This window comes from Hesperophylax consimilis, chromosome 8, assembly GCF_061612785.1.
Source record: "Hesperophylax consimilis isolate HC1 chromosome 8, BYU_Hcon_1.0, whole genome shotgun sequence".
In the NCBI taxonomy this organism is placed as follows: Eukaryota; Metazoa; Arthropoda; class Insecta; order Trichoptera; family Limnephilidae; genus Hesperophylax; species Hesperophylax consimilis.
The window spans coordinates 36,877,724-36,904,015 of NC_142843.1; the positions used below are offsets into that span (position 1 = coordinate 36,877,724).

At 33.2% G+C, this 26,292-nt stretch overlaps 3 non-coding genes across 3 annotated transcripts; all 3 read right to left on the reverse strand.

Annotated features, from left to right (window-relative positions):
• Nucleotides 1–6,424: 6,424 nt before the first annotated feature.
• On the reverse strand, nt 6,425–6,543 carry LOC149421980 (5S ribosomal RNA). Its single transcript, XR_016302575.1, has one exon. It is a non-coding gene; the product is annotated as a 5S ribosomal RNA (ribosomal RNA).
• A 323-nt stretch (nt 6,544–6,866) lies between these two features.
• Nucleotides 6,867–6,985, reverse strand: LOC149421981 (5S ribosomal RNA). Its single transcript, XR_016302576.1, has one exon. It is a non-coding gene; the product is annotated as a 5S ribosomal RNA (ribosomal RNA).
• Nucleotides 6,986–7,308: 323 nt separating this feature from the next.
• LOC149421982 (5S ribosomal RNA) lies at nt 7,309–7,427 on the reverse strand. The gene has a single exon (XR_016302577.1). It is a non-coding gene; the product is annotated as a 5S ribosomal RNA (ribosomal RNA).
• Nucleotides 7,428–26,292: the final 18,865 nt, after the last annotated feature.

Here is a 26,292-nt window from a genome sequence, read left to right on the forward strand (position 1 = left end):
GCGGCTTATTTATGTGAGCAAGGATTTTCCGCTTTGCTTATCAGACAAACAAACAAGGGCCGACCCTTAGTGTTGGTTTTTTTTTTTATTATTATTATTATTTTTTAATGTGAAACCCCACAAGAGTCTTAACTGCTCCCAACCGTCTGGAGCCAGTGAGACTATGGCATCCCCAATTGGGGCATGTTGTGAGACTGATGGTAGTGGGGATGGGGAAGAGGAAAGTGAGGAAGTGCCTGGCTATTCAGATCTGGTCGCCAAACACGGTCAAAACCATTTCAAGCAACGTTTCAAATCTGATCCACAAATTAAATTAATATTATTACTAAATTTATTAAAAAAAAATTATTTATCGACAAATACAAAAATGAGTGTATGCTTTTGTGCCAGCGGTTTCATTATTAATGTTGGTCCATCTCTCTTGTTTCCATTATCTATAAGCAATAATTATTATTTCTAAGAACTGTTATTATTGTGAAATTGACCAATTGAGTCATATTGTGTCACTGATTCCTTACTAAGAATTATTCTTTGTAGATAAGCTCTTTCTCGATTCCATTCTACTTTACGATATCAAAACATAATTTTAATGTATTTGCCTACATACTTACCTATCCTGCTTGTACGTTAATAAAACTCTCCAATAGTTAGCTCTGGCGTAATGAAATTTTTACAACTTTTTCCTTCTGGTCGATTTCAAGGCCAATGAAAATATTTTAGAAATATCCGATTGACTATGTATAAAAATTAAACAACAATCTTGTCTGTTTCATATTATTATCAAATATTATTTTAATTATTAAAAGTTTTTGAAAAATAATTTTGAAACCTTGTCCAATCCATAAATTATTATACATTGATTTTATTTATTAATTTATTTATACTCCCATTGGGCTTTTACATACATCGTTCATAAAAAATAATATTCTGAAGATTCTGAAGTTCACAATAGTAACAGTAAAAATACATATAACACATAACCATATCCATTTGATATATTATAACAGCAAGTAAATAGTAAATGCATACAATAATTATTTGTAGGTATAATAAATCTGTTGTACAAAAATAAGAATATGTATTGTTAACAAAATATAGAGCGTTTGACTGGTTATCGTGGCCTGTTAAATCGAGGGCGTTCGGTCTGCCATTTTACATACATATTTTACGTAGTTTATATAAAAAATATTGTGAAGATTATATGTATAGAATAGTAAAAGCAATAATATAACCTTCACCATTTGATATATAAAGTAAGCAAAAAGCAAATGGAAACATGATAGTTTGTAGTATACCTACTTCTAAGGTATAAAGACGAAAATTGTTAATAAAAATTTTAAGTTTATCTGTATATACTAGGTAGTAGTTGTATTAACATAATAACTATGCGACGCATAAAAGCTAGTGTATATATTAATGAAACAATGTTACTATTTTGGACATAAGTAAAATATATATGTAAAGCTGACCGGTTTCTGAACCGTTCCTTCCTCGGGGAAAATGTGTTAAAAAATAGGTGAACATTTATTATTAAGTGTTTAAGTGAACATCGGTTATGTAAATCCCACTTTTTTCCGGAGTTGGCAGTTGGCCATTTTGTGGAAATTGTTTTTTGGACATGAAATTGTAAAGTGATTGGTCCTGGTTGGGGCTAGAAGAATATGCCTCTTTGACCCCGCGTCGCGAAGTCACGGATTGCTGATGGTTCTCCCGAAATTCGTGAGTCTTGGAGACTGGTTGGGCCACGTGCTTTTCGGATGGAGATTGTGGAGACAGCCTGAGGCTGGAGACGCTCCTTGGAGGTGTAGCGCCCTTCTTCCCAAAGAGAAGGAAGACCTAGGCTCTCTGGATTCCGCGCCGTCCCCAGTTGATGAGGTCGGAAGTCCCGTCCCGGGTCCGTTCCTCTCTACCAGAACCAAGTTTTCGTTCGTCATCCGTTGTTTACCTACAATATTCGGCTTCGTTTAGTTAGCTTAGTGTGTTCAGGAGTCCATCTGGTATGTTTATGTTTTGTATTCTTAATATTACATTGGTATAAATTTAATCCTTAACTTTCATTGGTATAAATTTGCACTCCCATGTTTTGTTTTTTGATGCTTACAATAGAGTTTTATAAAGTTCATCTTCTTTTATTTACTGATTTCCTACCCACTAGACAGAAAACTAGTCCCATAATCCTGAGCTGCGGTCTCTGCTCTGCCGTATAAATTCCACGGCATTGAACCTGATTATGTTTCCTTTACACCTGAAGCAGACGGGGAGAGGAAGGTGGGGAAGGTCTTTCAGATCTGTTCACCAAACACGGAAAAGCCATCAAGCAACGTTTCAACTCTAAATGGTGGTTTTACACCAGTGCGATACGATACTGAGAAGCCATTGATATATTATGCATTTGGTCGATGTTGAGAGCAGTTGGGACTCCCAATCTGAAAACACATTTCGCGATGGTAAACTTAGCGTAATATCACATTTCTTACAATTAAACTGATTGATCAGTTTTGTAAGATCTAAGTAAGAGAAAATAATGTACAAATAAAAAAAACTGAATAAACACATAAAAAAAAATGGAGACTTATTGGTTGTTGTCTATAATATATTTGTCAATGTTGTCTATTATTTTCGAAAGACGGAATTCGAAATCACTAATTTGATTATAATTCGGGAACGGTATTGCCAAATTTCGCACTGCTACGAGATACACCGTAAATAATTGCAACAGAAACGAGCTGAAGTAAAAATAATTATGGATGTTGTATTCGTACTATAGTACTATGTATGGGTAATATGTATTCTTATACAAGAATGACATTTGCCACCATACAGTAGCAGAATAATAAATTGTCGGCTGCTTTTTTTCCTCTATCCTACAAAATGTCAACTTGTCTTTCCTTTGAGTCGTTGAAGAAACCACAAAACCTCCTGTGAGTAGTTTCTGCGTTAAGAAGGTCACCTCCGAGGAGTGTTTCCTTTTAAACGAACTCGAGTTCTAGGAGTGGGTCCGCGTTCCGAGTTCTTGGGTACGAACTCTATGACGCACAGTGGGCTGAAAATCGCCTTTCATAGACACAGAGACTTGAATTTTCAAGGGTATTTTGTTTAGCTATAAATGGATTGTGCTGATCATTACTATGCTATAAAATTTCGTATGAAGCAATTGCGTGTACAAATGAAGGAGTTATCATTTTTTTAAGAAAAATTTGTATGTCACTGACATTAAAAATGAGGCTATCTCTGGAATTATAAGGTTGGCCATTATATCCTTACACACAGATATACTACTATTTATTTTTATTATTTTGACATTTTTCGTATTGTGGTGCTACTTGCGCTTTTTTTTAAATCCTCAAAGTTAAAAAAAAAATTATGTTGATGATTCATTTAAATTTTTAAATGTTTTACATATGAGTATGCTTTGTCTAGTTTACAATATGTTATTTACACTGTAAGCCAAAACAGTATAAGAAATCCGGGGCCAAGTTCGAGTCCCGCAAAGGACTCGGGTTCAAGAACTCATCCCGTCTGAACTTACACACCGCTAGCGAGCAGTGAATATTATTCTGAATAAAAAAACACAGATAAACAGTAGATATCGCTTCCAAAAAAGTATATCTCAAATTTTCTCTTATATAAATAAATTTACAAAAATTCTAAAATCATAAGACTACTAAGTAGGTATTTAAATACCCACATATTTAATTATTAACCATATCTGTGGGCTATATGACCGGTCTGTAGTTGAGTTGGTATCCGCCTAGGAAGTACCTAGTGAGTTAGGTGAGTTGGGTAGTAGGTAGTGGTAGTAGTATCGCGCCCAGGCGTAGTGAGTTCAATCCCTCAGATGGTTAAGTCCTCCATCACGACACAACCAACTTTTTCCAGTTACTGTAGGTAGGTTACGATGGTAGTAGGAGATTTTCAAATATTATGAGTTTATTCGTAACATGGGAATGAGGTGTTCTTATTTTTTTTTTTTACTTAACTTTAAGAAAAAAATCATATATTGCATTACACAATGTGTCCAAAGAAAAGAAACAATCTCAATGACAATTCTTTTTTCAAAATTTCTCCAAGCAGTTAGGTACCATAGGAAATCCAAATAAACGCGACAATTTCACATTTTAAAAATAAATTTTACTGAACCATAATCAAAGTTGCCATCTGGTCAAAGTAAAACTTGCTTGAATAGTAAAGTGGATGCAGTAGATTTTCGAAAACGAAAATGAAATGCACAAACAAATTTATAGACAGACGAAATGCAAATTAAAACAATTTCATAATTAATAATAGAAGAAAAAATAATAAAAGCCATTTTTTAGTAGCATGTCAATCGGTGTTTTATTATTAATTTTATTTACTAGGTTTTTATCCACACTAGGCGGTAAACTACATCTAGGAATCTAGTCGGTAAGAAAAATAATCCACATAACAATATCACAAAAAAATTAAAATTAAATAAAAAAATTATATAGAAATATATGTATATATCTTCGAAATGTCCGGGGGTAAAGTGCACTAACTTCGAGAGGTGATTATATACACATAAGATAAATATATTTTTTCGAGATTCCAACGTTTTAAGGTAGGTAATTTGTTTGTATGGTGAAAAAAACAATGGAATTTCGAAAAAGTTAATTTTATTTTTTACTTCTACCACCATGTAAAATCAGGCCCAGAAGCTTGAGCACCTGTATAATATATTTTTATGTTTTTGATACCATTGACTACTTTCATATTATATTATTTGATTCCATGGGGTACTTTCCAGGAGGAAAACATGCAATGTGCCCCCCTTCCCCCCATGAAAAGTTGGAGAAAGCGAATCCAAAGACTGTGCAAGGAGAGGCTGGACCTGCAATGGACGATGGCCGCTGAGATTGCTCAGGTCATGGACGCCTGAACGGGCTGGAGGCGCCTGCGAATATGACAAGGTGTAGCAAATCTGAGAAGTGATGATAAAGATTGCCATCAAATTAATGTTGATGATAAAGATCCGACCAAAAAGCAGATAACTAATACAGTCATCACATTATTTATTTTTAGTTTTGGACTGAAGTTAGTTGTTGGTTTTGCTGGTGTTGTGGGTTGAACATTCTTCTTCCTCTTAGCTTCGTTGTCGTTGACGTGTAATTGTATTTCTGTATCGCCTGTGATAGCTGTTGATGGGAGTCCAATAGAAGAAGAAAGACCAGTGCCGATGGAATGGTTGAGAAGCTGCCGCGGAGGGAGATCGTTCAAGGTGGATTTATTACCCTTTATCAAGAGTCTAAGTTCTTCAATTGTAGATTTCGATAAATGTAACACAGCCGATTTAACATCGTTGATCTTTGTCTTTATATTCCAAATATTTTCACTAAGGTTTGATTTTTTGGATCGATTAAGAGGTTGCTGTAGAGGGAGATCGTTCATTTTTTTATTACTCTTTATCGAGGGTCTAATTTGTTCATTTGTAGCATTTAGCGTCGATTTAACACCGCTGATCTTTGTATTTATATCCCCAATCTTTTCACTAACGTTTGATTTTTTGGATTGATTAAGAGGTTGCTGTAGAGGGAGATCCTTCGTGGCGGTTTTATTACTTTTTATCGAGGGTCTAATTTGTTCTTTTTTAGCATTTAGAGTCGATTTAACACCACTGATCTTTGTCTTTGTGCCCCCGAACTTTTCACTAAAGTGTGATTTTTTTTTTAAACTTAGTGATGTGGGATTCAATGCTTCCGATTTTCTTTCTTGCGATCCATTATAACTTTGTGAATAGGGAGAAATCTGAGCCACAGTGATCAATGGTTTGGTTTGTGCATTATGTCCTTTTATTCCGTCATGTCCACCATCATTCAAAATCCCAGACCGGTTTTGTGGAACGCCTAACGGTGCCTTCACAAAAGAACTAAAATGTTGACATGATGCACTCTTGATGACTCCCAAACAAATGCAAAATAGTGTGAATACAAAAACTTGCATGATTGCTTCAGAGTAAAACAATAACTTTTATATTTTAGAAGCACGATGATTTTTGATATTTTTGAAGTGAAACTTCTTTACCCGCGTCATGCAATTTCGAGTACCGGAGTAAAACCAACTCATGACCGAAACGAAAATGCGGGACCGATTAAAGTTCATTTGATCTAGTCAAAGTTTTGAAGTAAAATATAAATGCTTCTTAGCTCATCTCGACAACTGGCGTTGGTGGTGTAATGGTCAGCGTAGTTGCTTTCCAAGCAGTTGATCCGAGTTCGATTCTCGGCCATCGCACATAATTTTTTTGTTTTTAACGCCTTTTTTTTTTTCAATGGTTGACCATAATATCAATCCACTAAGTAATATTTTAGGCCTGTAGCATACTTGAAAAGTTAAAGAATGATATAAAATTTTTTATGATGTTAACGATAAAAAAATAAAAAAAAACATAAAATTACCATAAAAAATGGGCCAACGGCACGCGGTGTTCCCAAGCGGTCACCCATCCAAGTACTGACCGCGCCCAATGTTGCTTAACTTCGGTGATCGGACGAGAACCGGTGTGTTCAACATGGTATGGTCGTTGGCAAACGCTAAACAATATTAATTTCTATTCTACCTGCCAATAAATATATGAAAATTAGTATAAAAAAGCCCTAATAATACTGAAAACATTAGCAAGGTGTGTGCGACGTTGATAAAAATAATCATTACATACGCGCTTGAAAAAGATCGTAATTACATCCATAACTTTGCAGGAATTTTTTTTTTCAATGGTTGACCATAATATCAATCCACTAAGTAATATTTTAGGCCTGTAGCATACTTGAAAAGTTAAAGAATTTTATGATATTATTAATGATAGTAACGATAAAAAAATAAAAAAAAACATGAAATTACCATAAAAAATGGGCCAACGGCACGCGGTGTTCCCAAGCGGTCACCCATCCAAGTACTGACCGCGCCCAATGTTGCTTAACTTCGGTGATCGGACGAGAACCGGTGTGTTCAACATGGTATGGTCGTTGGCAAACGCTAAACAATATTAATTTCTACTCTACCTGCCAATAAATATATGAAAATTAGTATAAAAAAGCCCTAATAATACTGAAAACATTAGCAAGGTGTGTGCGACGTTGATAAAAATAATCATTACATACGCGCTTGAAAAAGATCGTAATTACATCCATAACTTTGCAGGAATTTTTTTTTTCAATGGTTGACCATAATATCAATCCACTAAGTAATATTTTAGGCCTGTAGCATACTTGAAAAGTTAAAGAATTTTATGATATTATTAATGATAGTAACGATAAAAAAATAAAAAAAAACATGAAATTACCATAAAAAATGGGCCAACGGCACGCGGTGTTCCCAAGCGGTCACCCATCCAAGTACTGACCGCGCCCAATGTTGCTTAACTTCGGTGATCGGACGAGAACCGGTGTGTTCAACATGGTATGGTCGTTGGCAAACGCTAAACAATATTAATTTCTACTCTACCTGCCAATAAATATATGAAAATTAGTATAAAAAAGCCCTAATAATAAGAGAGAAGAATACTAGAAGTTTCACTTCTGTCTTGCGTAGGCTTGACACACCCACTTTTTTTTTTTCTTTAGAACAGATTCGCACTTGCCACAACTTTTGTAAGTGATGCTAACCCTGACAATTATCCGATATTTATACCAAATTCTACGCCTTCTCAAAATCTGAAACTTACTTTATCAATTGTATATTGATAAGGGAAATGTCAGTGATCACTATTGTGGTAGGTGCTACAATAATCGAAAAATATTCATTTATGACTAAGGCTCTTCTTCCACGGGTATACTCAAGTATTCGATACTCGACGATTCAAGACGTCTTGACGTCTACCGCTATGCGTCAATTAGGTAATCCGGTTAAAAACGGGATTGCAGCCCCTTAACGAATGAATTAATGGGTTTCCTGTTAAAATTTTAGTAAAATACGAATTTATTATCGCGATGTCGGAACACGTGTTCATGAAATTTCGTTATTATTTATAATCAAGTCAACACGTGTTTTGGTATATTAAGAATTTACTAAAATTTTATCAGGGAATGGCCTGCAATCCCGTTTTTTCCGGATTATCCAATTTGAAGAGATTCTCAATACATTGGCAATACTCATTTTTCTCCGTGTTGAAAAGTAATGAAAAAAAAACAGGTTTCCTTAGGATAGGTTTATGAGCATTTTTCATCACTTTTAATGAATTTATATCAATTTTAAAGAGTATGTTGATTTACCGCCGGCCTGAGTTACCCATGGAACCCATCGAATATGTTGTCACTTGACTAGAACATTATTATTTGGACTTCTTAAACTTTTTTGAATAGTAGCAATAATTCATAATAGACTTCTGTTTTAAAATAGTCTAAACATAAGTCCTATATTTTATGGATAAAAAGTTATGATGATCTAATATATTTTTAGCATCAACACCCTCAATACAGTTGGTCGAGCGGTCCAACGCGATGGGTTGCAACCCAGGCGTCGCGGATTGCAATCCATCCTCAGTTGGCTAAGTCCTCCATCATTGCACAAACAACATTTTCCATTGGAATAGGTTCTACTAGAAATTAAGCTATCGTCAGATTATTCGTAATCAGAAAATGTTTGGCTTTTTAAAAATGAAATTTAATTCTGGGGTCCCGCACCGGGCACCTTCCAAAATACTGTTGGACGTTTTATACAATGCTAATTTTCGTCCAGTTTCAACGTGTATGGGTAATGCATATAGATTCGGGATGAAAAAAGGATAATTCTATTTTGGTACCGAATTTCATGCAGTTTAAGATGGCCGACATTATTTGACATCTTTCGTCTGTCATTGTTTTACGTATCTAACTTTATTAAGTGGAATTGTTGTTTAGTTTTTTACGTTTTAAATTTAAAATATTGATAAAAAAGGCTATGACAGTAATAATGAAAGTATATAATGATTCGATATTGAGAATTATGTGAATATATTTGATGAATGTTGGCATTGTTTTCACGTGATCTATAGTTATGTTCAAGATGTTGTCAATTTTTGAATATTTAGTGCCGTAATCAAATATTATTTTTTCTCTAATGGAAACAAACTGTATGAAATTTAAAGAAGATTTTTCATATGGGTCCCGAAATATTTTCCATATGGGAAACGAAGAGAAAAAAAGTATCGTGTAAAACTCCCATAATACTTGGGTAATTTACATTGCACCATTTTTATGAAATTTCACCTAAAGGGCGATTAGGGGGAGTTTCGACTGTATCGATAATATTTTTTTTAAAAACAAATATTTTTTTCTTGATTGAAACTGAATAAAAAATAAATCAAATTGGTTCTTTTTTTATTCTGTTTAAGCAAAATATCAGTTTTCATTCTAGTAATTCAATATACGAGTATAACTGATGTGGAATGTGAAGAAAAAGGATGTTGTGGCGATAAAAGGAAAACCACATTCAGTTAAAATTTATCGACATTCCAAAACACTGTGTAAACTTTATAGTTTATAGTTTCCACCGTGATAAATATTATAAACATATCGAGGTTAAATAAGCTGGATCTGACAATAGTGCAATGAAAAAGCACTATTGGTGATATTTTATAGCCCTATTGGTGATATTTTATAGCATTATTGGTGATTTTTTATAGCACCACTGTTGATATTTTATAGCAATATTGGCGATAGGTATTTTATAATTTCAATTATAATTATAGATTGTTTCTGACCTTATTATTGATGATAAATGGTGGGTTTTTCTACCAGTTATGGTATGCCCAAATTTTTTTTTCCCTAAATTTCACACCGAAATTTCCCTAGAATTTCCCTGCATTTCAGAATGGATTGTGTGGGGTATTGCTCACTCATTACTGGATTACATGTATTTAAAATGACTGATTTTCGCATTTTTATATATAATTTTTTTGATAGATTTAATTAACTACCATGTATTATTATTATTAAATTGATAAAAAAATTGTGAGTTTCTAACAAAATCCTCTTGCCATAAATACTGTACTAAAAATAACCTTTTTAAAGTATTTTGGTAGATAAATTTGAATTTTCAAAATTTTGTAAAGAAAAACCATAAATCCTTATAATGCCCTTCTGAATTAAAATAAAAATTTCATTGGGATGAACAAATTTAAAATCAACATCAACATATGGTTAAGTAAACATGAAGACGAGGAAGTTTTAAAAATTATGAAGACAGCGTAAGTTTAAGAATCAAATCAAAATATGGTTAATTAAACATGAAGATGAGGAAATTTCATAAATTATGAAGACAGCAAAAGGTTAAGAATAAAATTAAGATATGGTTAAATAAACATGAAGATGGGGAAATTTTATAAATTATGAAGACAGAATATGGTTAACCTAGAGTCAAAGGTAAAAGAGTAAAAGGAATCCCTAGCGAGGAGGACTGTGAAGAAAAATAATTTCTGTTAAGCTATGCTTATAAATATTATTATTATTATATAAATATATTATTTATCTTAAATAGTCTTAAAAATAAAGACTTTTCAAAAGTGTAGTTGTTTATTTTTGGTCCTCGACTTGAGTTTAGTTTATTCGATTTATATTCATCTGCCTAACGCAAACTTTTGAGATATTATTTGGTGGTATTAATTGTACTCGTATTGTTAAGGTTTGTATGAGCACATGTTGAATCTCTTCGAGAGATGCAAATGGAATAAGTATAATGATTGGCTTCACACGAGTGCCAAAAAAGTGCACCAGACATACCATCACTGAGAGGATGAGGTAGTGAACATTGCTATAAAAAGTTTGCCTTCCACTGAAAATACCCGACCAACCACTAATAATTGCTTCAACATCGTATTTGATTTTGTTCATGATTTCCCTTGCCAGTAATTTTATCCATGCATTAACCAAAGGGGTCAACGAGTCAGAAAAATACGGGACTGAGGGGATACACAAGGTGTGCCCTTAGGGGTTTCCGAGACCTTAGACAGCCAGCTCCAGTGAATTGGGTGCGCATTCCTTTGGGACAATCATACGCACAGATTCACTGCGAATATCTTCATTTTAAACGCACATGTGTCCGCAAGAACTGTAGAACAGACCGCGATCCAAGTTGTGAAAGGGCTGGATTATCGTTCTCTTTCTAGGACGAACACTTGTTTTGAGGTGACTTGTTATTGCAATGATTTTGACTTTTGGCAGTTCAACTTGTAGTGCGTTCCATAGAAAGGTTGTCAGGTAGTCCAAAGGTGGTCCTAATTGCTGTGGTCAAAAAGAAATGGCAATAGTCGAGTAGTGGTTAAGTGAGTTGGAGAGCAAAGTCGGGAGGAGTTGGCGGGTTGAATGCTTGTGCCACACCTTTAGGCAGGTAGGTACTACGATGACTTCCTTAAAAAGTATTTGATACTACACAAAAACTATTTGATGTAGTTTATTTAACACTTTAACAAAAGTCTGGTAAAGACGGATTAAACATATCGACTGATTATTTTGGATAAGTGCTCTTCTAATCTATCGAGTTCAAGTTTCGGGGAAAGAAAGGTTTATATTTGTTTATAAGATTAACATTTTTAACATTTTTCACAATAACAATCATCACAAGTCTGACGTTTGTCATTTCGCTCCCTAATAATCTTATATTTTCTTCTAAAAACATCGACCCTTATCCTTCAATTTTTATACCAGCTGATAATATTCGTAGAAGTGAATTAAAATACGAAAGTGAGTGCTTGTCTGGAGTGTAAAAAGTGCTAAATCTAGAGTTTTAGTTATTTTTCAAAAATCTTCAAGCTACCCACAGTATTGTAACCTATTGCAGCCACAAGCCAAACATAAGATGGATACAACATGCAAATATTGCGTTAAGCAGCTGAAAATGGCTGAGTGTATAAAGTGTTCAACCTGCAAATGCACCATCCATTTCGAATGCGCTGATATACCGGCAAGTGTTTTTAAACGTATGTCGCAAGGTAAAAAGGATGCGTGGGAGTGCAATAATTGTACCCAAACCCTGGACAATTTAGATACCCAATCCTGCTCCGCAGATCAAAGCAACGTACTCCTAACTGTTGAGATTAGAAAAATGGCGCTACAAATAGAAAAAATGAGCAGTAAAATGGCGGAATTCGAAAAAGTCATCATTTATAATAATAATGTCATGGAAGATTTTTCAAGTAATATGAAATCTATAAACGAAAAATTAGCTAAAGTTGATAAGCTAGAAATGGAGGTCTCAGAATTAAAACAAACAGTTTACATGTTAGAGAGGGGAAACAACGAAAGGGACCAGGAACTACTATCCAACAATATAGAAATACATGGAATGCCTGAGACCACCAACGAGAATCTACCTACCATGATGTCGAATATCGCAACAGTCATTGGATGCCCTCTCCATCAAAGCAACATTGAATACGTTAGCAGAATCAGTAAGCGCCATCGTACACAAGCCACGACAGATGGACGTCCGGGTAACATAATCGCCAAATTCACCTCCCGCAAGAAGAAGGACGAATTTGTCGCAGCCATCAAAAAAAGAAAAGGAATCACTACCAAGGCCATCGGGATGGTTGGAGCTGACCAGAGGATCATCGTCAACGACCATCTTACGCGGAAGAATAAATCTATATTGAGGTGCGCTAAAGCCTTTAAAAACGAACACAGCTATCAGTTTTTATGGATAAGAAGTGCAAAAATCTACCTACGGAAAAACAAAACATCACCACCCATACACGTCTCATGCGAATTACAGCTAAAAAAACCTTATCTAACTACCATTGCAATGTCAAACCACATATCCTCTAACTGCAACTACTATTTTTTTCGTATTTTTTTTCATAATTTTTTCAATATCACCCTTTTTACATTAACCCCACATGCTAATAATTACACTAACTGCTCACTACTACATTCTATAATATACTCACTCACTTAAATCGATAATAATAGTATGTTGTGCTTTGCTAAGCCCAGTGGACTCATGACTAATAACATAACTCTAGAACATAATATTCTTCAAATATATTCTACAGAAACCGAACATAATAATGTAATTACCGAAAATTCACAATGCATGATTCATTAATAATTTTTTATCAAAATTCAAGAGGTTTGCGCTCGAAAACACTGGAATTTCATCAAAATATACTGCTCAATAATTATGACATGATCTTCATTACCGAAAGTTGGTTGGTTGATAGTATCCGAGATGAGGAATTATTCGATAATCGCTATTCTGTTTACAGAAATGATAGGGATATACACCGCACTAGTAAATCAACTGGCGGAGGCGTACTCATAGGAATTAAAAAAGAATTTTTTGTTACCCCTCGCTCTTGGAAATCAGACGCTGAGGATATCTGGATAACTGTCAATACATCAAAATCGAATCGTCATTGTTATAATATTCATATGTGCTGTGTGTATTTACCTAGCGTCGGTCCAAAATTAACATCATCAGAAAGATTAGCATTATTTACTAGTCATACCAATACTATTTCTGACTTAACAATCCGTTTTCCCAATGACAAGTTTTTAATCATTGGCGACTATAACATGCCCAATATCGAATGGAATAATCAACAAATGCCAAGTAATAGAGATCAATGCGCACTCGCGTCATTAACTGCTTATCTTTTGCAAATTTAACCCAATTTAACCATTTACCTAACAAATACGGTCGAATTTTGGACCTCGTCTTCTGTAACACTTCAGTTAATGTGTCGCTTGACGACCACCCATTAGTTAAAGAAGATGCTCATTATAAATCACTGATTGTAGAACTAGAATTTCCATCCACTATTGCAACCCTCTCAACTCCTCGAATAATAAAATTATTCCATAAAGCAGATTATGCAGAGATCAATGAGAGACTGAAAGAAACCGACTGGTCAACCGTTATTAATGCACCGGATGTAAATACAGCGTTAAATTCGTTTTATGTTATAATTGAACAGATTATCGAAACGTTTATTCCTAAGAAAGTTGTGAAATCTGGAAAATATCCACTATGGTACACGGCAGCCTTAATAAAAATAACAAACGAAAAATTAAAATTCTTTAGAAAATGCAAGCGTTATCGGAACCCCCTTGATTATCTCTCATTTGCATTGCTTCGCAAAAGGCAAAAAACAGTCGCTTCAGCAGCTTACAAAACCTACATTTCTACAATAGAATCCGGTATACAGCATAATGTTAAAAAAATATGGTCCTACGTCAATTCTCAAAGAAAATCTCCTGCCATCCCTGATCATATGAATTACGGTGAAAAAACTGCTAATGACAGTAGAGGAGTAGCCAACTTATTTTCTGAGTATTTTGGATCTGTATTTTCGAATGCTCGACCTGCACATACAAGCAATGCCAGTCTTTGCTCTAATTCAAATAGCATAATCAACTCAATCGAGATCAATGAAGACATCACATTCAAATACCTTAAGTCCATTGATATCAAAAAGGGGCCAGGGGATGATCAACTTCCAGGGATCTTCATAAATTATTGTAGTAAACAATTGACAGCCCCCATTTTTGTTATTTTCAAACTATCGCTATCTGAAGGAACATTTCCCGACAAGTGGAAAACAGCCTTGATTACCCCGATATATCAAAATGGCAGTAAAAATGATGTCTCGAACTATCGACCTATATCCAAATTACCAATACTAAGTAAAGTATTGGAAAAAATTGTTTACGATCAATTATATTCTACTATCTCACCCTCACTCTTAAATAATCAACACGGCTTCATGAAAACTCGCTCCACAACTTCAAATCTTGCATTTTTTACAAATTTTCTTCATGCTCAAATGGATATGCGATGCCAGGTAGATGCCATTTATACGGATTATTCTAAAGCATTTGACCGTGTTAATCATTATATTCTTTTACAAAAGTTATTAGGTCTAGGAATTCACGGTGACCTCTATAGATGGATCGCATCATACGTCAATAATCGTCACCAAATCACGGTTGTCAATGGTTTTGCATCTTGCTTAACGGAAATCGTCTCAGGTGTGCCCCAGGGGTCGCATCTTGGACCACTCTTATTTAATATTTATATAAATGACATTTACGTTTGCTTTAAAAATAGTTACTTTGTTTTATACGCGGATGACATGAAAATTTATAAAGCTATACAGTGTTTATCCGATTGTATGGAATTGCAAAGCGATCTTGATAATTTTTACATATATTGTGAATCAAATTTATTGTCCTTAAACATATCTAAGTGTCACTCGATTACATTTACTAGAAATAAAAACAAAATCATCTATCCATACAACTTGAATAACAAACCTTTACAACCTATGTCTACGTGTAAAGATCTAGGTGTTTACTTAGATAGCAAATGAATTTTTGACAAGCACATTGAACACATTATTTCAAAATCCTACAGAATGCTAGGTTTCTTATTAAGAATGTGCAAAGTTTTCAAAAGTGCTAAGACTCTGAAAATGTTGTTTTGTTCATTGGTCAGAAGTCCACTGGAGTATGCTTCCACAATATGGAATCCTCAATATAAGGTATACATAGATTTAGTAGAAAGTATACAGAATAAATTTTCGAAACATTTACTCAAGAAATACAACAATACTACAAATAATATGTTAACTTTACAAAAAAGACGCACATTGTCAGACCTGTTGTTTCTACATAATCTGCTAAATAATAAAATAGATAGTCCCGAATTGCTATCCGTCATTGGTTTAAATGTTCCAACGAGGCGTACCAGGCACACTACACTATTTCATATTGAAGCCAACAATACCAATGCAGCAAACAATTCAGTTATTACTCGCGCAATCACAACTTACACCCATTACGAAAAATTACTACATTTAGACATCTTTCATGATTCCTTTCTAACATACAAAACTAACTTATTAAATTTCTTAGCATGACATATTTCAAAAATATTTTCACATCATTTTTCAAAACTCCTATTTATTAACAGTCAATTACAATTCGTGAGCTTATTATAATTCTTGTTTTCAATTCATTTATTATTTATTATTTTTATTATTATCCACACACTTCCTTCCTTTTATAACAATCTCAGGCCAAATTACGTAATGATATTTTATGGACATACGTAATAGGTACTACAACTATGTAATAACTAAAAATATCTAATTGTATCTAATTGTACTGTGTGTATCTTAACAAATAAATAAATAAATAAAAAACGATAGTGTTGTTAGGGTCTAGGATCTTGAAAGGAGTTTTAGATGCTGGAGGATGATTTGATTTAACATAAGCTAATTTATCTAAATGACCCATGTTGTAGGTTGTAAGAGGGAGGAAACAAAGAGGCTGGGAAATTAATCCACACCCGAGTTGTTGAACTCTGGTAAGAGTCGTAGAAAGTCTAAACTATATTTATTCCGGCCCCGATGAAGATATCGTGGTATTGACGAAACTAATACGCAATTTCTATGATTTCAATAAAAAAATAATGAGTGAAACAATGTTTTGAATTGAATAAAAATTACATTAATAAATTAAATTGATTGATTGTGACTTTCAATTTGTTGAAATAAACGGGATAGGATAATATTATAAGGATGTGGTTGTCAGGAAATAACATTCATATATTATGCACAATTGATTGGCATTCCAAAGTCATCACACACAATTGATAATTTCTTATCCGGTGTAGTAGTTTTTAATTTAGTTCATTTTGCCTTAAATTAAATATCTACTTAACTTGCCTTTAATTAAATATGTACTTCCCATGATTTTTTTTCAGATAGCACATATTATCTTAAGATTTATATTACAGACCTTTTTACGAAGCATAACTTGTGTTGAAAAGGAAGTACGTCGTTTGCCCACTGTGAGTATAGAAAGCGGTCCGTCCGACTGCTAGTCGATGCTATGTTAAGGCGACACAATACTCTAATAACGAGGGTTTGCTCGAGGCTCACATTTTAATTCCTAACTACAATTTTTTTTTTCAGACCGATACCTACGGATTATAGTTCTAAACAGTACCTGACCACTAAAATATTTTACGTAAAACGGATTGAACCATTTATAAAACGATTTTCAACCATAAAATCAAGCACTAGATTTTATTTTTCTTGACGATGAATGACTAACTTCCCGAGGTATTTATTTAGTAACATCCCAAATTTTAGCAAAACGTTTATCAGAATTAATTAAAATAAACCCCGTGGAAAATCTTCTAGGCCTGCCATGAGAATTCAACTGTAGAGATCTCGGGTCGCATATTTTTGTACACGCCTTTTTACTTACGTAGGATTCCGACTACATTTTGGGGTATTGTGGTATTCTGTAGCTGAAATTCATGAATATTTTCGATATTTTTTAGATTTAAAGGAAGGATGTTAAAGTAGGTAGTAGGATGTTAGTATTCCTAGATAGAAGTAGGTATTTTGAACGGTTTCATGATAACTCAACACACTTTTAAAAAGTGATATAAAGTCATTAGAAACGATGAAAAAAAATAATTTAAACCTAACCTAACCTAACCTACTTAGCCCAGTTAATAAAGTTTTGTTTCATCACTTTCCATGACTTTTTAAAGATGTGATGAATTATCATTGTGATGATTTATCCGGTCACCATTTTGAACATGAATAGTGTTCAATATATGAATTTAAAGATATTTATGTATTCCTAGAGGTAGGTAGGTATTTTGAACATGAACATAGTGTTCAATATTTGAATTTAATGATATTTATGTATTCCTAGAGGTAAGTAGGTATATTGAACATGCAAAGTGTTCAATATTTGAATTTAATGATATTTATGTATTCCTAGAAGTAAGTAGGTATATTGAACATGCATAGTGGTCAATATTTGAGTTTAAACGGTTTAAGTTTTTCGATACCTCAATGGTTATTTAACTGTTTTTTTTTTAAATTGTATAATTGAATATATTTTATTATAAATTTTGTCTATTATAGATATCTACTATATTTAATATTGTAAAAAATAGTTTCAGTTTTATTCGTTATTTCTTTGTATTTTTTTATTTTATCTAATTTTATTTTAACTTTATACTTTTCTCACTTTAAAATTCATGATGTCTGATGTTAAAAATGTAAATACTGGATTATGAAAAGGCCTTATGGGCGTCAAATAAAAAATACAAATTACTTATTTTAACTTCAAGCAATAAATGAAAAACACATTTCTGATAAGTAATTTTATATTGATAGAGACATTTTTAATGAGAACATTTGTAAGAACCCAGTATAAATAAATAAATGTTTTTCGAACACCCTCAGAAGCGTGTGGGACGACAGCACTCTGATGTGGGGGTTTTTTAAATGACAGTTTATTGATTTCGATAAAATTTTGTGGTTATTTTCATAGTTCATGCGGAAAATAACCTAACCATGTTCCAGAAGGATAATCCAATCAACAAGACGTCAATTTGTGGAATTGGGCTTGAGCTTTTCGCAGTTATGTTCATCTGCCTGTCAGTACTCTTCACGACAATTGGTATTGGAATGTCGCCTTTGTATTCGTACAGCGGAGGTTTTCGTACACGCTGAACCTCTTCGACAGGTGCAGATGGAATATTACTGATTGGCTTCGCACGAGTTCCGGAAGATAGTCCACCAGACAAACCATTACTGGGAGGGTAAGAGTGTACATTGTTTTGCAGATGTTGTCCTCCATTGCCAAGACCTGACAGTCCTTGACTTGCTGGATAAATATGACTCAGAGATCCCACGTGAGTTTACTGCACCTTAGGTAGTGAAGATAATACAGGTTTGAGTAACATTTCTCTGAGTCCTTTTCTCCAGGCGTTGGCAGACGGAGATAAGCGAGAAATATAAGAAAGGATGTGGAAATCATGCAGACTTTTTGGTGTTTTTGATAATATCTGCGATCTGCGACAGCTCGCTCCAGCGGCCTGGAAGCGCATCACTTGGTGAGAAGCATGCTGCTAAAACGCACACTAAAGTTAGTGTAAGGATCTTCATTGTTTGATTTTTTTAAACACACCTTTTAGACTAAAACAGAACTTTCAAAATACTTTGATATGCTTTGTTTATTTAGCACTCTACAACCAGATTTACATATCAAACGCTTGGTAAGTTCTCATTTACACTATCGACTGACTGAATGCACACATTGCACACTGCACAAATGTTCATCTATCAAAGTAGATAAGGTGTTTCTAGGAAGAAAGGGTTTGAAATAGATAATTATTGCTTTGTGGTGTGGGTTTTCATTGGAATTTAGATATTTGTTTGCTGAGGTCTAGGATTTTGATAAAATTATATATCTATAGGATTAGCTTTTTTTTAGCTGCTGATGCCCATCGAAGGCTACCTTGATTGGGTCTAACGTGCTTAATTCTGAAACCGCTTTAAATGAATTATATTTTTATGTGTGAAAAATCTTAAGATCTGCTAGTTATTGGTTTAGTTTTATTGTGAGAGCTATTTTGGCGTTTGCTCTTCCATAGAAAGCATCAATTTTTTTTATACGCTTTGAAATCTCGGAATTTAATGTCAAGAGTCTTGACTACTTAACACAGTATTTTGTAGATGGATGGAGTTGATATAACGGTAGATAGTTGCTTGTAAATAATGTCAATATAAGATACGTGGTCCTTCTGATAGTAAGTAAGAATTTCAAGTTCTTCTATACATGTATTTTGATATTATAGAAAAAAATTATTACTTTCGCTAAGCTTTATCATCTTATTTTTTTAACCGCTGCGGCCAATCTTGTGCAAACTGTTTAACAATGTATTCAAGGTAACTGTTGCACCCACAATATTGTTCAAATCTATTATTATTTTCTAGGTTTAAGTGTTAAGGTAGGATAGTATTTATAAGGTGTTCCTGAATTTTTTCAACCGCGAACCCCTTTTTTCAGGATATCGAAATTTACCTAATAATTTATGTGGTGAAGACTCACAGTGGGGTAATAGAACCTACAAATAGGGGTATATTGCGATGTAAATTTAGGGAAAGGTGATAAAGAAGGCGTAGAGGAGAGTTTGGTGAACTTGGCTATTCAAAACTGGCCATTAACTGGTCTAGCCCAAACTCGGTAATATAAATAAATAAATATAATATGGATAAATCGGTAATTGCCGTGCACTTAATTGAAACCGGCCACTACTTTGAATTTTTTCCCGTAATCCTGGTAATAAATTTCTAAGATCCAAAACGCATCGGCTACCCTTAATATGTAAACGTAACGTATACGATGGGTTTATACGTTATCGTATTCCGAAAATACAATTTTTGCAAATATATTTATTTATACGCCTAAAAAGACTTTTATATAAAAGTGTACATAGGAAAATATCTCTGTTATAAAGGAAATACTTACAGTATATAGATATAATCCAATACAGGTATATCAGGTACAAAATAGATCTATCAATACACAAATGTAAAATTGTGATCACAAGTATGATGAGAATACATTAAAAATAATTTAAAAAAAAAACTAAATATGAAACAAAATTAGTAAAAGGTAAGAGTAACATAAAATAAAATAGAAATTAGAACAACACTAAATATAAGACAAAACACTAAAACTACAGGACTAATTGTACCTAAGCATTTAAACAAATATGGACATAGAACACTGGACTACATGATACCTTGTTGCTTAAATATGTTACCTGCTGAAATAAAAAAATGTACAAATGTAAAAACAAATATTATGTTGAAAAATTGAAAGAAATAGTTTGTATTAGAGTCTAATACAAACTATTGGTAGATTCTATCACTGTTGTGTATATGTTTTTATATATTTAAAACAAATTGTTATTTTTTATTGTTATCACTGTTGTCATTAAGTAAAATAAGTCGTATCTTTTTTTAATATTTCTATAAAATATTATTTTTATTAAATGTATCAATAGTACCCCATACTTATTGCCCAGATCGCCGGCATAGTCCAGTGGTAACGCATTGGACTGCCATTCCGAAGGTCGCGGGTTCGAACCCGGCGTGCGCAAATAAATTTTATTTGATTAATTTGTGTTATTTCACAATTAATTAATTAAAATAATATATAGTATATTTGCGGCACGTTCCAGAGTGGAAGATACTACCAGTATCGCCCTGGTGTAAGACCACCATTCAGAATTGAAACGTTGCTCCAAATGGCTTTAGCCGTGTTTAGTGACTAGATCTGAATAGCCAGGTACTTCCCCACCTTCCTCTTTCCCTTCCCCACTTACCTTCAGCCTCACAACATCCCCCAATTGGGGATGCCATAGTCTCACTGGCTCCAGACGGGAGCAGTTGGGACTCTTGTGAGGTATTCACTATAAAAAAAAAAGATCATGCATCCTATTGGTCAGTGAGTGTGTCTGATAGTTGGTTGTGTATGTATTGCAGAAGAATGTTATATTTTGTCTTTATTCCTATTCGGCACATGAAATTTAATAGTGGCAAAGATGGGAGGACTGTCAATTAAATTTTTTAAGACTGTGTAACACAACCAGGTCTGAAAGAATTCTCCTGTCAGACAGTGTTATTATATGCAATTGATTCATCAAACGGACATATTATATATGCTTTATATTATATGTTGTTTTAAAAGGACTAAGCGCACAGATAGACAGACTAGTTTAAAAATGTACATAATATTAAAAATCCAAATTTGTTTGCGCCCGTACATACCTACGCAATATGCATATAAATAAATAGTTACAAAATCAATTCTTTCAAGAAAGACATACAAATACAATATTGGATCGAATCTCCGATACTTTCTTGAAAGAATTAAGTTTTTTATACGGACAAAAGTACTTATTCATATTCATATTAGAATAGAAAAAATAATTCGTCTTAACATTTTAAAGCATAACTTGCAAAAAGTGCTTATTCGTAAAATAATTAAATTAGCTCCATCTATGAAAGAGCGGATTATGAATTATTTCAAGTTTACCCATTGGCTTGTAACTAATACTCGTATCATCCAATAACATTTTTATAAAAATCTGATTCCCTTGCGGCGACCAGTAGTATCTAATAAAATAATTATTTCAAACAATGCAATTCGAGCTCTGAATGGTTATTAAATCTACAGAAGCTTTTATAAAATTCCGCTAGGGCTAGGAAATGAAAAAAAATATCATGATTACGTATTTATCTTCAGTTTAGCTTTTAGAATATTCCGCTAGTTGTCACCGCGGCAACATTACATTGGAAAATAATAATACAATACAATTATTATTCACTTTTCTTTGTTGTTTTGTATTGGAAAATCTAATCTCTTGTATATACATTTGTTATTTTAACGTTAAAAACACGTGCAAGCTTTAGTAGCGCTATACAGCCGCGGAAAGTGAAATATGATATTATCTGCAATTAATCAGTAATTCATTATTGGTACGACCTAACACATTGTCATTACTTATCACACAACAATATTATTTATAACTCGACCTCCGTTGCTGACCGCTAAGATCCTTGAGTCTAGCCCCAGGGGACAAGGTTTCACAAGTGGTAAAAGAAAATAAAATATATTTATTTATTTTCATTGGGTTTATTCACATATGGGTAGAATCACTACCATCTTTATTAATACAAGCCATGCTGTAGAAACTAAACTGACAACGTTTTCAGACTTCTTGCACTGGGCTTAGCAGGGTTTAGTACTAAACTCGGTGGTAGAATCAATCATCAAAAATAATGATTTCGGTTGTATGTTTGTCCTGCGTAACTCTTGTTGAATGATCTCTGGAACTCGAAGATGCTTTCAATTTAAGTCTGATTTTCAAAATTGGAACTGTTTGTGTGATGAATTCAGACAAGCGGTAAATTACCTACCTATAATATAACATTTGAAAAGAAAATTAATTTAATTTCTTTTTCAAAATTGGAATTAATTGTATGAAGAGTTCAGACAAGCGATAGAGTACCTACCTATAATATAACATCTTAACAAAAAAATATCTAAATTTCACTCTCAAAATTGGAATTGACTGTGTGAAGAATTCAGACAAGCGATAAAGTACCTGCATAACAATTAATACATTTTAGCGACTATTGTTTATTGATCATTCTGCAGCAATTATTGTCCTTATTCTAATGTATTGAACCTTCTTACCCAGAAACTGGAGTCGGCAACTATACCAACCTCGTCATCCGATTACAGAGAAATGCTCACATGTCCGCGTGTGTATACATGATTGCCACCAAAAGTTGGCACATTGTCATCGATAACGATTCTATATGCCGAGCTTCAGCTCGATCAATACACTACCGACAGCAAAAGTTAAATTAAAATAATAATATAAGTATTAGGAATATTTACTCGACATTCTTGAGTCAGATACATCTCAGGTAAGAATCCCGTCTGAGTCGAAACATTGCTTTCAGCAATCTTAAATGACTAGAATCTTAAGCCAGTAGTCTCCACCACTTACAGCTTTCGCCAGCTTCAATAAATTCCTTCAAGTAGAACATGTCTTTTTTTGTCCATTTATTTTTTTCCCGAAAAGGGAAGTACTTACCTGTATGTTACCTTTATTGTAAAACGACATCATGTAGCCTATTGTAGGAAAGCGCTATGTTCACATCCGGGCGGGTTTTATTTCCACCAATGATATTATCACTGATACATAAATTATAATAATTACCTTAGGCACGAAAATTGCATTTTAATAGTCATCAATTTTACGGCTTCCGTGCTCTGACGCAGGAATACAAAATTCAGGTACCTACTGATATTGTTAAAAATTCACCTGTTGATTTTATTTAATCACTAGCTTGTACAGTCTGTGCATATAGAAAAACAGATTCAGCAGATTTCCCCGTTTATAAAAAAACATGTTTGTCAAACAGATGGCGCTGTATAACAAAAAACATGTTTTTACCTGTCACAGGTGACATCTATATAATATAGGCAGATAAAAACACACCCATATTTGAATGCAAAGTTGTGTCAAAATTTCAAAGCAATCGGTGAAGAATTCTCCGAGATTTAAGATTTTGAAGAAACGAAAATTTACATTTTTTTATATATTATAATGTCTAGGAATTAGAGGTGAAGTGTATATACTAGAACAGATGTTTAGAACAGATATTGCGAGTATTGTATGGCCTCAACACGGCTAAGCCACCCAGCGAGGCCAACAAAGGCGATGCAATACGTCGTTTAGTATTTTAAATTGAGCCGCTATCAATGACAACCCTTACGTAGATGGCGATAAGGTTTAAATTCCCGCTTAACACCATCCGCCTGTTTTGATTTATGCAAGAAAAAAACATGGCCAAAAAGTGCCTTTTATTTTATTTTGTCGATGTTCAGGCATAAACATTTTTTTTTCCATCATTTTATAAATAACTTAATTTGTCACATTATACAATAAAATCATAACCGAAAATGGGTTCGTAAGTAGGAGATTTTGAACTTTAAAGCAGTTTTCATAGGCCTATAAATTATTTTTTCAGGGCTTATAAAAAGACTTATCTAAAAAAAAATCTATTATTTCAAAGGCCAAGATGTATTCTACTAGCAGTATTTAATTAAAGCATCTGAAACATTTCTAGGCGACCAAATTTTCAAACAAAAAACACATGATTTTGAATTACTACGTATGGCATCGCCTTAATGGATTTTTCTATGGAATGTCAAATATTGTACTAAAATAATAAGAAAAAATTAAAAAATTTCGCGTCTTGCGCGTTTTGCGAGTATTGATTGAAGTATTAGAAATTCTCTAGCTACCCCTCAATTTTATGTTGAAAAATATAATCATGATAAATTATGGAATACAGTACTGAGTGGGCAATACCCCACACAATTTTTTTTGGCATACCATCACTTGTAAGTAGGTACAAGTGCGAAATACTAGGGAACAGGTATTTGGAAAAAAGTATTTATTCTCACTTGTACCAAGTATCAAGACTAGCTAGTACGACTCACCTCTACTAGGAATCATATAATTATTTATATGCTTCGTAAACTTCAGAACTAGAGAAAAATCACTTTTTGTTAATTAGTGTTCTACTAAACGTTTTTATATGCATTGCATGTAACTTATTTAATAAGAATTTCAATAATATGGAGGTATTTTCGTGTAATTTGAACATTTAAAAATATAATTATTAATAACACACTGCAAGTTATCATGTTGTTGCTATGAATCCTGTCCATTTGCATGCCATTTTAAAAACAATTTTATTGTTCAGTTTAGTTGTAGGTATTATGTTATTATAGTAAGGATAGTTGTGCTATGTATTGTAATTTATTTGTGTTCATGTATCTTATTTAATTTTATTTTATTTATTATTTCCAATTTTGTATTTTTTCTAAATAGTTTAGCAAACATGTAATAGTGAAAATTTGACATTAGATTCCATTTGTATTGTATACATTTATTATTTATAGACGTTAACTAGTCGGTTGGTTTTCCAAAATAAATAAATATAATTACATTCTAAAATCAGCATATGATAAACCAATTAAGTTCCATTCGTTATTTAAATATACAAACAAATTCTCATCGATATTTGGTCGATACAATCAGATACTACAATCAAATATAATACGTCAAACTAAAGTAAAATATTGGCAGTATCAATAATGCTGGCCGCTAGAGGCGCTGGTGCAGCATTTTGACGTTGACATTCCTTTCAATGGCGGTAAAGGGGTTAAAAAATGGCAGCATTATGAGAGTTAGAAGCCTCGACAATTTTATTTAATTTTCAAATAGACTTTTTAAAGGGTAATTCCCATAACCCTAAATTAATTGAGATATTAAAATACACCAGTGATAGACACTTATAAAAAAAAATTCGGCTTGAAATGGCTTTAGCCGTGTTATTACTCAGATCTAAATAACTTTCAAGGTACATAAAAATCTCCCGTTCAATCAAATAAATGTATATCATTGAAAAAAGTGATCCCTTGCCCGGAATAATCCTGTATCTTACAAAACTATCACCAATGTTGAGTTATTGATGAAATTTCTATTAATTAAATTGCTTTTTTTTCTTCAATTCTTATTAAACTCTTTTTTTCACAGAATGTGAACAATTCTTAAGGTTAATTTTCAAATTCTGTGAAAGTTCTATTAGATTTATGTTATTATTTCAGTTCTGTGAAACAACCAGCCCATAATGGGGGAATATCACAGAACTCGAATAGAACTTTCACAGTACTTGAAAATTAACTGTGAAATTAGATGAATTGTTCAAATTCTGTGAACTGGCCGTTAAGAATTGCGTATTGTGTTTTAATTATAAAATGTTTTGAAACATAACGGGTTTCTTTTTTCCATCTTTCTCAGAATAAGAAATTATTTGTGAATACAAAGTTATTTTAGAGTGAAATTTATTATGGATTGAGAATATCATTGGTAAAAATAATTGCAAGATGA